Raw genomic sequence first — 11546 nt, 5'->3', positions numbered from 1 at the left:
GGCATGTGCTGTGGGCACCCTGGGGGGAGTCCTCAGGCTGCAGGTGCCCGGGTTTGGGGAGGCGCCCCGTTCTGAGGAGGGTGTCCCCTGGCCGTGTGCTTGGCAGGCACAGGAGCTGCAGGCTGTAATTAGCAGCATTAGAGGAAGGAAAGTTGCCTGCTCTGATCTCTGTCCTGAGGCCACAAGGTCCCCGGCTCTCCTCCTTCCCTTTCCTCATTGCTCCATTACACGCCCGGCCATAGCCGACCTCCATCCCCAGCCTGGGGCGGCGCCTGTTTGTATTTACCAGCAAATGATTAATTGTTGCGCTGCATTTGCCGTTAATGCTGCTAATCCGGGCGGCTCCAGGCCCGGCTGCTGGGGGGCGGAACCCGGGGGGGCTACGACGCGGCGGTAATTACTCCCCAGACAAATCTGTGCAAACAGAGGAGCAGGGAAATCTCGGCCCATATTGCCGCGCGGCAGCCCCCACCCGCGGGATAATTTGAGACTCAAATCCCAGCAAAGACCTGCTACAAATTGCTGCAAATTAAGCTGATTTTGCCCCGAATGAGGGATTTTCTGCTGCAGATCAGCCCTTCCCGGGAGCTGATGAGGTGGGGATTAGAGAAGGGACCGAAATCAAAGGGACAGGATGGTGCGGCTGGCTGGGAGGGGGGAGGCGAGGGGCGGGAGGCGGCCTAGCAGTGAAAGTCCCGGAGCATTAACACTTATTGATTTCTACTTTGCTGACATTTTATTCTATTACCAGGTTCTGATTAGCCTAAAATAGGAGCTGGAGGCAGGCAGACCAGGAGTGCGGGGCTCAGATAGGGAACCGGCCCGGCCCAGGGCCCCTACAAGCGAGCTTTACCTTCAGCCCTGCCCTCCTGGCACCAGTTGATGCCAGCTTTTGAGGGGCTGCCCAGTGGTCACTTGGAGCTGAAGACTTGACAGCGGAGCTCTGTTTGTAGCGATGAAGGTCTCACTGGGCAGGGGGGGTCTAGTCTCTTCATCTCTGCAGAGATGCAGCTGCTGTTCCAAAGAGAGCAGGAAGCTGCTTTCTAAAACCCTAAAACTGCAGAATACCCAAAGCACTAGCAGAATGGGTGATGGGAGGAGCTAATTTACTTCTCTCTCCTCTGTCTGTCCATCCATCCATCCGTCCGTTCGTCTGTCCCTCACTCTTCCTTGTAAAGCTCTTCACTTCCAGCTGTTCTTACACGAATAGCAATGTATGTTGCAGGTATTTAAAATTGCACCATTAAGGATTTTATGTTGTGGATGTTAAAATTAAAAAGATATATGTGCAAATAGTCACTATGAATTTAATCAACTTGATTTAATACTAATAGGAAACAGCAAATGGAATTTATGACTCAAAAAAAAAGGAAGCGACTATTTAAAAAAATACAAGTACTTTGTGCAAAACAGAAAAAAAAATCCCAATCTAAAGAATTTATTAGAGTCTAATCCCCCCACAACAACCGAAACCGGGGCTGCCTACCCAATAATCCCGCCTGCCATTAAAATATTAAAGATAAATCTAATCGTCTCTTTATCCAAAATAAGCGACTTTTATGTGGAGAGAAAATGTCTAACCCTTGGGGAAGAGAATTACTCCTAATGCAGCAAATGGAATTCAGTTGGGAGGGCGAAACTGGGTTTAAAAGCAAATGAGATGGTAATAGAGATAAAGCCCAGTATAACAAATTAAAAACACTCATTTACACGAATTAAAATCCTTCCTAAAGGAGGATAAATGTTCCAAGTGGGAGGCCACTGGACAGCCTTGTTCCTTCTTGGCCCACAGGAAAGCACGCAGCCCCTCTAGACCAGAGAGAGGTCTAAGAGGTGGTGATGGGAGGGTGCAGGAAAGACTTTCTCCTGTCCCCATCTTTCCCGGGCTGGTCTAACCTGTGCCCTACAACTCCCTCATGCAGCAAGCCAGAAACTAGTGCCCTCAGGCACCAGAAATCCACACCCCAAAATTATCATCGCCCTCTCTGCCCAGATCTTTGGAGCCCTCAGCCTTACACACCATCCCCAACCTCACACTTAAAGATTCCTAACCCCACACAGGGTCCCCAGCACCACAGCCTGGCACTTAACACTCCACACTGGAGATATCTAGCCTGTGGCGTTTGAGTTTGTGTTAAGAAGAAAATATGTGTTCCCTGAGCCATGCTCCTTTTAAACAGAAGTGTTTGAGGAGCCCTGTCACGGTGGGGAGTGGACTCCACGCCTCCCACTGTCACCCAGTGCTTGCCCAGTAGGATGACCAGATAGCAAGTGTGAAAAATTGGGACAGGTGGCTGGGGGTAAAGGCGCCTATATAAGAAAAAAACCCAAATATGGAGACTGTCCCTATAAAATCAGGAGCAGCCCCAGCGAATCTCTGGTGTGAGCAACAGTGCTCTGAGCAGAGGCTGTCCCTTCCCTGCCACAGCTGCTCAGCAGCACGCCTATCTGCTAGCTGCTGCATCACAGGGAAGGGAGGAGAGAGTTGCCAGGGATGTGCCATTGCCTGCTTCCCTGCCAGGCTGGGGGGACCTCAGGGAGAACAGGTTAGGAGCTTGATCATCTCTGCCTGAACCTGGAGGGCATGTAGCAAAGGATGGTCCCTTCTCCCACACAGCCACCCAGGGGAGCCCAAGCCAGGGGAGAAAGAGAAGTTGAATTTGAGAACCAACAATGAGTTACAGTTCTCTTATTCCCTGTGCCAGCCCAGCTGTAGCTTCATCAAGCTGCCAGTGGGCCCCTGCACACCATACACCAGGTGCAGTAGCTGGAGCTCAGCATACTTCAGTCTTTCTCCCTCTCTGGCTCATGCATCCAGGGCTGCAGGGAGGGAGGCATAGGAGATGGTTATGCTGGCTTTAGCTCCGCTGGAGGAATCCCCAGCCATGGACTTCAGAGGTTTCTGCTCCCGTTGTGCCTCCTGAGCACCACAGTGGGAGTGGAACAGGGCAGAGAATCTGCCCCCAAGTCCTGATTGTGGCTCATCAACCTTTATGAAATGAGGTGCTCATCAACCTTTATGAAACGAGGTTGAGGAGATAGGATACCCCAGCCCCAACACAGGACACCCAATGCCAACTCCAGTGCCTCCAGTCCAACTGCATATACTAGAAAACCCATCCCATGCATGATCTATCGTGCTGCACTCTGAACTCTACAGTCCCACACAATCTTGACCCTATGTGCTCAACCCCTCCCCCCCCAACCCTACACATTGGATGGATTTCCCAGCCCTCCCACAATCCTCGACCCTACACACTGGGAGCCCCAGTGCAACGTACTATCTTCAACCTATCCCTTCCACTCCCATGTTGCCTAGAATCCCATGTTTTATTAACAAACCTCCCTCTGCTCATGGTCATGGTGACCCTGTCCAAGTCACTCCACCAAGTCCTCAGCTCTTCCTCTCTCCCCATATACCAAAGTGTCAGCTCTCAGAGCGGAGCGACGCTGTTATCAAATCTTCATGAACAGGAAGCTCAGACTTTTATTATTTCACATAAAGTGGAATTGAATGTTGTGAAGGGAAAAAAATTCTCATTGGTTTGCCTGATCTCTGCTGTGAGCAAAAATGTCCATCCTCAAGCAACATCTGCAGGCATGAGGGGAAGAAAAGTATTGGTTTGCTGAGTTCTGCATTCCCAAACCAGCTCCAGCCTCTCATCCTAGTCCCTTTCACCTCCCCAGCCCGCACCCTGTTGGATTTCAGTTCCACTGGAAGATGATTGGTCTCTCCAAAGGCTGGGATGATGGGACAGCTTCTCCAGTGTAGTGTGGTTGCTTTGTGCTACTACAACATTGTCTTAGCCCAGAGAGGAGCCCCCTAGAACATGGTGGTCTAGTGCCAGTGTAGAGGCTGTTATCCACTCCTGCTCTCCCACTCATAGAATCATAGATGATTAGGGTTGGAAGAGACCTCAGGAGGTCATTTAGTCCAATCCCCTGCTCAAAGCAGGACCAACACCAACTAAATCATCCCAGCCAGGGCTTTGTCAAGCCAGGTCTTAAAAACCTCTAACGATGGAGATTCCACCACCTCCCTACCCTAGGTAACCCATTCCAGTGCTTCACCACCCTCCTAGTGAAATACTGTTTCCTAATATCCAACCTAGACCTCCCCCATTGCAACTTGAGACCATTGCTTCTTGTTCTGTCATCTGCAACCTCTGAGAACAGCCTAGCTCCATCCTCTTTGGAACCCCCCTTCAGGTAGTTGAAGGCTGCTATCAAATCCCCCCTCATGCTTCTCTTCTGCAGACTAAATAACCCTAGTCAACCCACTGTCAACATAGCAGGGAAAAGGAGCCATGGCTGGAGGAAAGGTGGGGTAACCAGAACATCCCTGTTCCATGCAAATTGTTAGCTGCATTTTAGTTCCTTGGTGCTGTTTGTAGCCAGTGTAATTTAGAGTAGACCTCAGGCTGCTTGAACATGGCAAAGGGGGAATGACCCTGTGAAGAAGCTGCACCAGAATTGGAGTGGGGACAATAGGGACAACCACCTCTGACCTGCGCTCTGTGGAGATCAGCCACACCTCTGGATCTAGCCCAATAAAGGCTCCCTGTGAAAGTGTGTAAATTCCTAGGGCTGGCAGCTTCCTGTCACAGAAAAGATCCAGAAAATGGCAATGAAAATCCTGAGAACAGCTGAATGTTTGGGTGAAGGCAGGGGGAGGGGCATTTATACAATGAGAGAGAGGAGATAGGATGCTCAGACTACATCGTCAAGTGCACTGGGAGAGGCATTGGTGGCTTTCTTCTTCCCCACATCCAACTCTGAGGACAGCCTCAGACTGGTTACAGCCAGATGCCGACAGCCTCAAGGAGCCATTTCAGCAGCTGGAGATCACTGAGGTGTATGGCCAGTCACACTGGCCATGTCCCATTTCACCTAATCTTTCATGCCATTACACAACCAAAAGATCTCGCTATGCTGAGGGTTAACCCTGCTTCAGGGGCATGCGCAGGAATAAAAATGTGAGCGCTTTAGAACGGGCATGTTCTGCGGTTCTGGAGCTGGAGGAGCGTGCTCTCCTCCCACGGCCCCCAGGGCCAGAGGCGCTCACTCGCTCCCCGTGGCCCCAGGACCAGAGGAGCTGTCAGCTCCTGCCGCGGCCTTGGGGCCAGAGGAATTCTGTGCCCCCACCTATTATTGGGGGGAACCATGCCCCTTCTTGCTGCTCCTTATGCACACTCCTGCCCTGCATTGTACCAGGGCTGCAGCACAAAGAATGTACAGATCCAAGAACTGAACCCAATAAATGCAGATGCTGTTGCCTTGCAGCCCCAGTGTCTGAGGGAGTTAAGGACCTTGAAAGCCATCAGCTGGCTGTAGATCAGTCAGTAACGCTGGAGAGCATGCTGGTAGGTAGAAAGAAGCAGTAGCAGTGTGGGGAGCTAGCACCAATCTCACCAGGGAGTGAAATGGAGAGTGGTACTGCTCAAAGCTCCACCCACAAACCAACTTTAGCCCATTTGAAACACTAAACCAAGATGCCATTCACAATAGGTTATGCAGGTCTCCAAAGCGAAATAGTTAAGAATATTAACATTTGAATTGTCATCTGTAGACTTCAATGTTAACAACCCCTGTCATGAATAAGGGCATTTCATACCTCTCTTAGAGCTGTTGTTTCAGGCTACCTGTGCAGTGATATCTGACTGCATCATTTTACACTCTGTTTACATTTTTAAAGTTATCTTTGCAACAAGAAGAGCAAGAGATTTAATTTTTTTTCTTTGAACATTTAGCTGCTGGAAGTAAAGATGGCAGCCTCCAGAAAAAAAAAGTTCAGTTCTTCAAAATGCCACACACCTGCCCTATTTTGATCCTTGAGTCTCACCTTCAACAGAGGGCATCTGTCTTCTGAATGGTGATGTGCTAAGTAATCTTGGGGTCCTTTTTGGACTCATGGCTGCTCATTGATTGCCCAGATAGCAGCAGGAGTCAGAAATGCTTACTTTCCCCTTCGGCTTCCCAGGAGCATGTGCCCTAGCCTATTGAATGAAGATTGCACCACAGCGGTCTGTTTTTATCTAAGTATGTCACAATAGATGCTAACATTGTTTAGGTTTGTGAGGGAAAGACTGTGAGGAACTCCCGCCAGGCCTGACAAAGCTAGGTGCATGGGCAGCGCCATTGCAGATTGATTTCAGTGTTGGCAAATACACGGCAGAGCATATTGGAATGAATATTTTGAAAGTACTTATATTGTGTGCTAGGTTCTATATTAACTTTAGCCATTCCTTGTGGACAGCTCAATGAAAGCCTCTGCTCAATGTGGAAAGAGAGTCAAAAAAGCAAACAGTTTGGATGTATAAAGAATTGCATAGAAAAGACTGAAAATGTTCTAATAGTGTATGAATCAATGGGACACTCTCATGCAGAATACTGTGGTCTCGTCATCCTATCTGAAAACAGTCCAGAGATGGGAAACAGGAAGGATTAGACTGAGGCTTGGACAGACTTCCCCATGAGGAGAGATTGGGACTGTTTAGAGAAGAGGTTCATAGATGCCAACACCAGAAGGGACCATCTAGTCTGACCTCCTGTATAACACAGGCCATAGAACTTCCCCCCAAAATTCCTAGAGCAGATCTTTTAGAAAAACATCCACTCTTGATTTAAATATTGCCAGTGATGGAGAATCCACCACAACCTTTAGTAAATTGTTCCAATGCTTAATTACCCTTGCTGTTAAAAATGTATGCTTTATTTCCATTCTGAATGTGTCAAGCCATTGAATGGTGTTGTATCTTTCTCTGCTACACTGAATAACCCATTATCAAATATTTGTTCCCAATGTAGGTATTTATCAACTGTAATCAAGTCACCTCTTAACCTTCTTTTTGTTAAGCTTAATCTATTGAGCTCCCAAAGTCTATCACTATAAGGCATGTTTTCTAATCTTTAATAATTCTTGTGGTTCTTAGAATCATAGAATCTCAGGGTTGGAAGGGACCTCAGGAGGTCATCTAGTCCAACCCCCTGCTCAAAGCAGGACCAATTCCCAACTAAATCATCCGAGCCAGGGCTTTGTCAAGCCTGACTTTAAAAACCTCTAAGGAAGGAGATTCCACCACTTCCCTAGGTAACCCATTCCAGTGCTTCACCACTCTCTGAGTGAAAAAGTTTTTCCTAATATCCAACCTAAACCTCCCCCACTGCAACTTGAGACCATTACTCCTTGTTCTGTCATCAGGTACCACTGAGAACAGTCTAGATCCATCCTCTTTGGAACCCCCTTTCAGGTAGTTGAGAGCAGCTATCAAATCCCCCCTCATTCTTCTCTTCTGCAGACTAAACAATCCCAGTTCCCTCAGCCCCTCTTCATAAGTCTCGTGCTCCAGCCCCCTAATCATTTTTGTTGCCCTCCGCTGGACTATTTCCAATTTTTCCACATTCTTCTTGTAGTGTGAGGCCCAAAACTGGACACAGTACTCCAGATGAGGCCTCACCAATGTCGAATAGAGAGGAATGATCACATCCCTCGATCTGCTGGCAATGCCCCTACTTATACAGCCCAAAATGCCGTTAGCCTTCTTGGCAACAAGGGCACACAGTTGACTCAGATCCAGCTTCTCATCCACTGTAACCCCTAGGTCTTTTTTTGCAGAACTTCTTCCTAGCCATTCGGTCCCTAGTCTGTAACAGTGAATGGGATTCTTCCGTCCCAAGTGCAGGACTCTGCACTTGTCTTTGTTGAACCTCATCAGGTTTCTTTTGGCCCAGTCTTCTAATTTGTCTAGGTCCTTCTGTATCCTATCTCTACCCTCCAGCGTATCTACCACTCCTCCAAGTTTAGTGTCATCTGCAAACTTGCTGAGAGTGCAGTCCATGCCATCCTCCAGATCATTAATGAAGATATTGAACAAAACCAGCCCCAGGACCGACCCTTGGGGCACTCCACTTGAAACCGGCTGCCAACTAGACATGGAGCCGTTGATCACTACCCGTTGAGCCCGATGATCTAGCCAGCTTTCTATCCACCTTATAGTCCAATCATCCAGCCCATACTTCTTTAACTTGCTGGCAAGAATACTGTGGGAGACCGTATCAAAAGCTTTGCTAAAGTCAAGGAATAACACGTCCATTGCTTTCCCCTCATCCACAGACCCCGTTATCTCCTCATAGAAGGCAATTAGGTTAGTCAGGCATGACTTGCCCTTGGTGAATCCATGCTGACTGTTCCTGATCACTTTCCTCTCCTCTAAGTGCTTCATAATTGATTCCTTGAGGACCCGGAAGAAAGCCTCGTCCACCTCATCCCCCTGGTCTGGTGGTCTGTAGCAGACTCCCACCATGACATCACCCTTCTCTGAACCCTCTCCAATTTATCAGCATCTTGAATTTATCTGGAATGGTGGACACCAGAACTGGACACAATATTCCAGTTGTACCAGTGACAAATACAGAGGTAAAATAACCTTTTTACTCCGAGTCGATATTTCCCTGTTTATGCATCCAAGGATTGCATTAGCCCTTTTGGGCACAGAGTTGCACAGGGAGCTCATGTTTAGCTGATTACAACCCCCCAGATCTTTTTCAGAGTCACTGATTCCTAAGATAGAGTCCCCATCCTGTAAGTATGGCCTACATTCTTTGTTCTTGGATGTACTCATTTACATTTAGCTGTATTAAAATGCATGTTGTTTGCTTGCACCCAGCTTACCAAGCAATCCAGATCACTCTCTAGTAGTGACTTGTCCTCTTCATAGTTTACCACTCCCCCAATTTTTGTGTCATCTGCAAACATTTTCAATGTTGATTTTATGTTTTGTTCCAGGTCACTGATAAAATAATGATGAGCCAGGAATCCATCCCTGGGGGACCCCTGGCCACACACCCGCTTGATGATGAATCCCCATTCACATTTTGAGACCTATCAGGTAGCCAGTTTTTAATCTATTTAACATCTGCCATGTTAATTTTATATTGATCTAGTTTTTTAATAAATAAGGGAGAACATGGGAGAGGTACACAAATAACAGAGGTGTTGCAGGATGTCCCAGAATATACCATGGCTTGGCACTGCAGCCTTTGTTCTCGGCTCCGCAATCCACTCATACACACCCAGGAGTTTTAGAATAATGTTCTCTCCCTTGGGTTGCAATTTAGTAAATCCTCTTGAATAAATAATGTTCCCCTGGCCCTACCAGGATCAAACCCTCCCTCCCTTTCTTTCGTCCTTCGGGCTTCTTGCATTTACCCTCATTTCAAGGCTTCAGACCTTGGCTCCCCACTTCCTTCCGAGCAGGGGAGCTCTGCCAGTCCCACTTTAGCCTCTGAGTCTCTCTGGGGAGACTTTCCTCTAGGTCTCTTCCTATCCCTTGTATCAAACTCCTTCCTCCCATAGAAGGGTCTCATTCTTAGGACCGTTGCTCTAGTCTGTCAGACTTCCCCACAACCCAGCATTATGCATACTCTGTGGAAGGAGAATCTGCCTATAAACTCCTCCTAACAGACCTAAGAGCACCGTTTTTAAAATCCTCAGCAGGTAGTCACATGACTCAGGCAACTGAACTCATGCCCAGCTGGATCTGGTAATACTTCTACTAAATTACCTATTCTTAAATAAGGTCATGCCTTAGAACAGGGTTGATTGGCCCTAGTCCCCTCCTGCCTTTAAATGAGACAGACCCCCCTGTTACAGAACAGTAGAGAGAGGTCATTTGACTTTTCCTATTCACCCTGTCTCAAAATGCAAGAAAAGAGGGACAGCCAATTAAATTAAAAGACAACAAATTTAAAACATCGAATGAAGTATTTTTTACACAATGCATAATTAACCAGTGGAACTCATTGCCACAAGATGCCACTGATGCCAAAACATAAGCAGGATTCAAAAAAGAATCAGATATTTATATGGATAATGAGATCATCAACAGTTACATTAGACAGCATAAATCCTTGTAAAGACTTATGCTCACATGCTTTACGATATAAGGCACTCACTAAGGGCCTGTCTACAGTGGGGACATTTTCTAAATGATTTTTTAAATGATTCAATTGAACTGACTTTTACATACTTTTTTTTGTAGTGTAGACCTGGCTGTAGGTGGTTTAAAGTGTCCTGGTTTGTTTTCATTCAATTAGTTTCCAGACTACTTGAAAGTGGTTTAATAAAAATGGGCAGCCCTAGACCAACTAAAACTGTGTCTATGCTAGGGTTCTAATTAGTTTTAAAATCAGATTTAAATTAACTGGTTTCAAAACAAATTAGAAAATGTCCCGAGGACAAACAGACAGGTAAAGACACTTCCCATATTGGCAGCATATTCTGTTACAGAGTATCTTGCACCTTCCTCTGACTCTTCTGGGGTACGGGCCTCTGTTGGAGACAAGATACTGGAGTAGATGGAGCATTGCTCTGAAGTAGGGCAGCAGCTCCTTAACTCCTAGCAGTTAAATTGCTTTTATCTGTTCTATAGGCAACAGGGAACAGCTAATATGAAAATGTGTATATGGGAACCAGAAATGACCAGTGTCCAGTTCTTACCACTCAGCAGCCATGGACAGAAAAGATGCTTTGTCTGGTGTCTAGTTCCTACTCCCAAGCACAGGAGATTCTTTGCCTGGTATCAGTCCCCAAGCCATAAAGAGCCCTGCTCGTAGGATATGTTTCAGCTGTTGCCAAGTCCCTGCCACAGAGGAAACCCAGGCAAAGGAAGTATTTTACGAACAGCTGCTCACTGCCTCGGTTGAAGATGCTCCACCCAAAGAATATGGATATGTTCTACCACCGATGATGAGGAAAAAGAAGAGCATGGATATTTCTGTGTCTGTAATAAGTACCAGGCACATGGGAAAAATGAGACATACACATTTTGGTGAATGGTGAAGACGCAGAGCGAAATTCTGGCTCCTCTGAAGTCAGTGACAAAACTCCCATTGACTTCAGTGGAGCCAGGATTTGACACTCTGGTTTAATGGATGTAAGTGGAAAATGATGGGATCATTCTCAATAGATAAAATAATGAGTACTGCTCAGTACCTCCCTAGCTCCTTACTAAACACTGTACTGACATTAAATAATATTTAAAACCCCACCAGTGGGGCAGGCAAGTATTACAATGGACTAACAACTACTAATGGGAAACATTCTGAAATGCATGTAAAAATGTTATATTCCATCACCCTCCTTGTATCTTGTGTATCCTACTGAATAGTTATAAAAATCAATAAAATGCTATTTAAAGAAAAAATACATCCAATGGGACATCTCAGTTATCCTAAGACTAGCAAGAAATCTCATAAGTACGTATTTGAAAAATATTACATATAAAGGACAACACGAGAGCCATAGATTCAAAGATTTTAAGACCAGAAGTGACCATTTAGACCGACCACCTGCATAGCATAGGCCACACGGCCTTATCCAATAATTTCTGCACTAAGCCCATATCTTGTATGTGAGCTATGGCATATCTTTTAAAAAGAAATCCAGTCTTGATTTAAAAACTTTGGGTGATGGAGAATCACCACATCTCTAAGTAAGTTGTTCCAATGACTAATTACTATCACACTTAAAAATTCACACCTTTTCT

The 11546-nt window shown here is 46.4% G+C and overlaps 1 long non-coding RNA gene across 1 annotated transcript; it reads left to right on the top strand.

The window, feature by feature from the left end:
* Positions 1–439: 439 nt before the first annotated feature.
* LOC123368270 lies at positions 440–11181 on the top strand. The gene is made up of 3 exons (XR_006578731.1): positions 440–596; positions 8786–8888; positions 10431–11181. It is a non-coding gene; the product is annotated as an uncharacterized LOC123368270 (long non-coding RNA).
* Positions 11182–11546: the final 365 nt, after the last annotated feature.

The sequence above is a fragment of the Mauremys mutica genome, chromosome 4 (assembly GCF_020497125.1).
Source record: "Mauremys mutica isolate MM-2020 ecotype Southern chromosome 4, ASM2049712v1, whole genome shotgun sequence".
Lineage (NCBI taxonomy): Eukaryota > Metazoa > Chordata > Testudines > Geoemydidae > Mauremys > Mauremys mutica.
The sequence above is the reverse complement of the archived record's forward strand: the minus strand, read 5'-3'. Positions and strand labels throughout refer to the sequence as shown.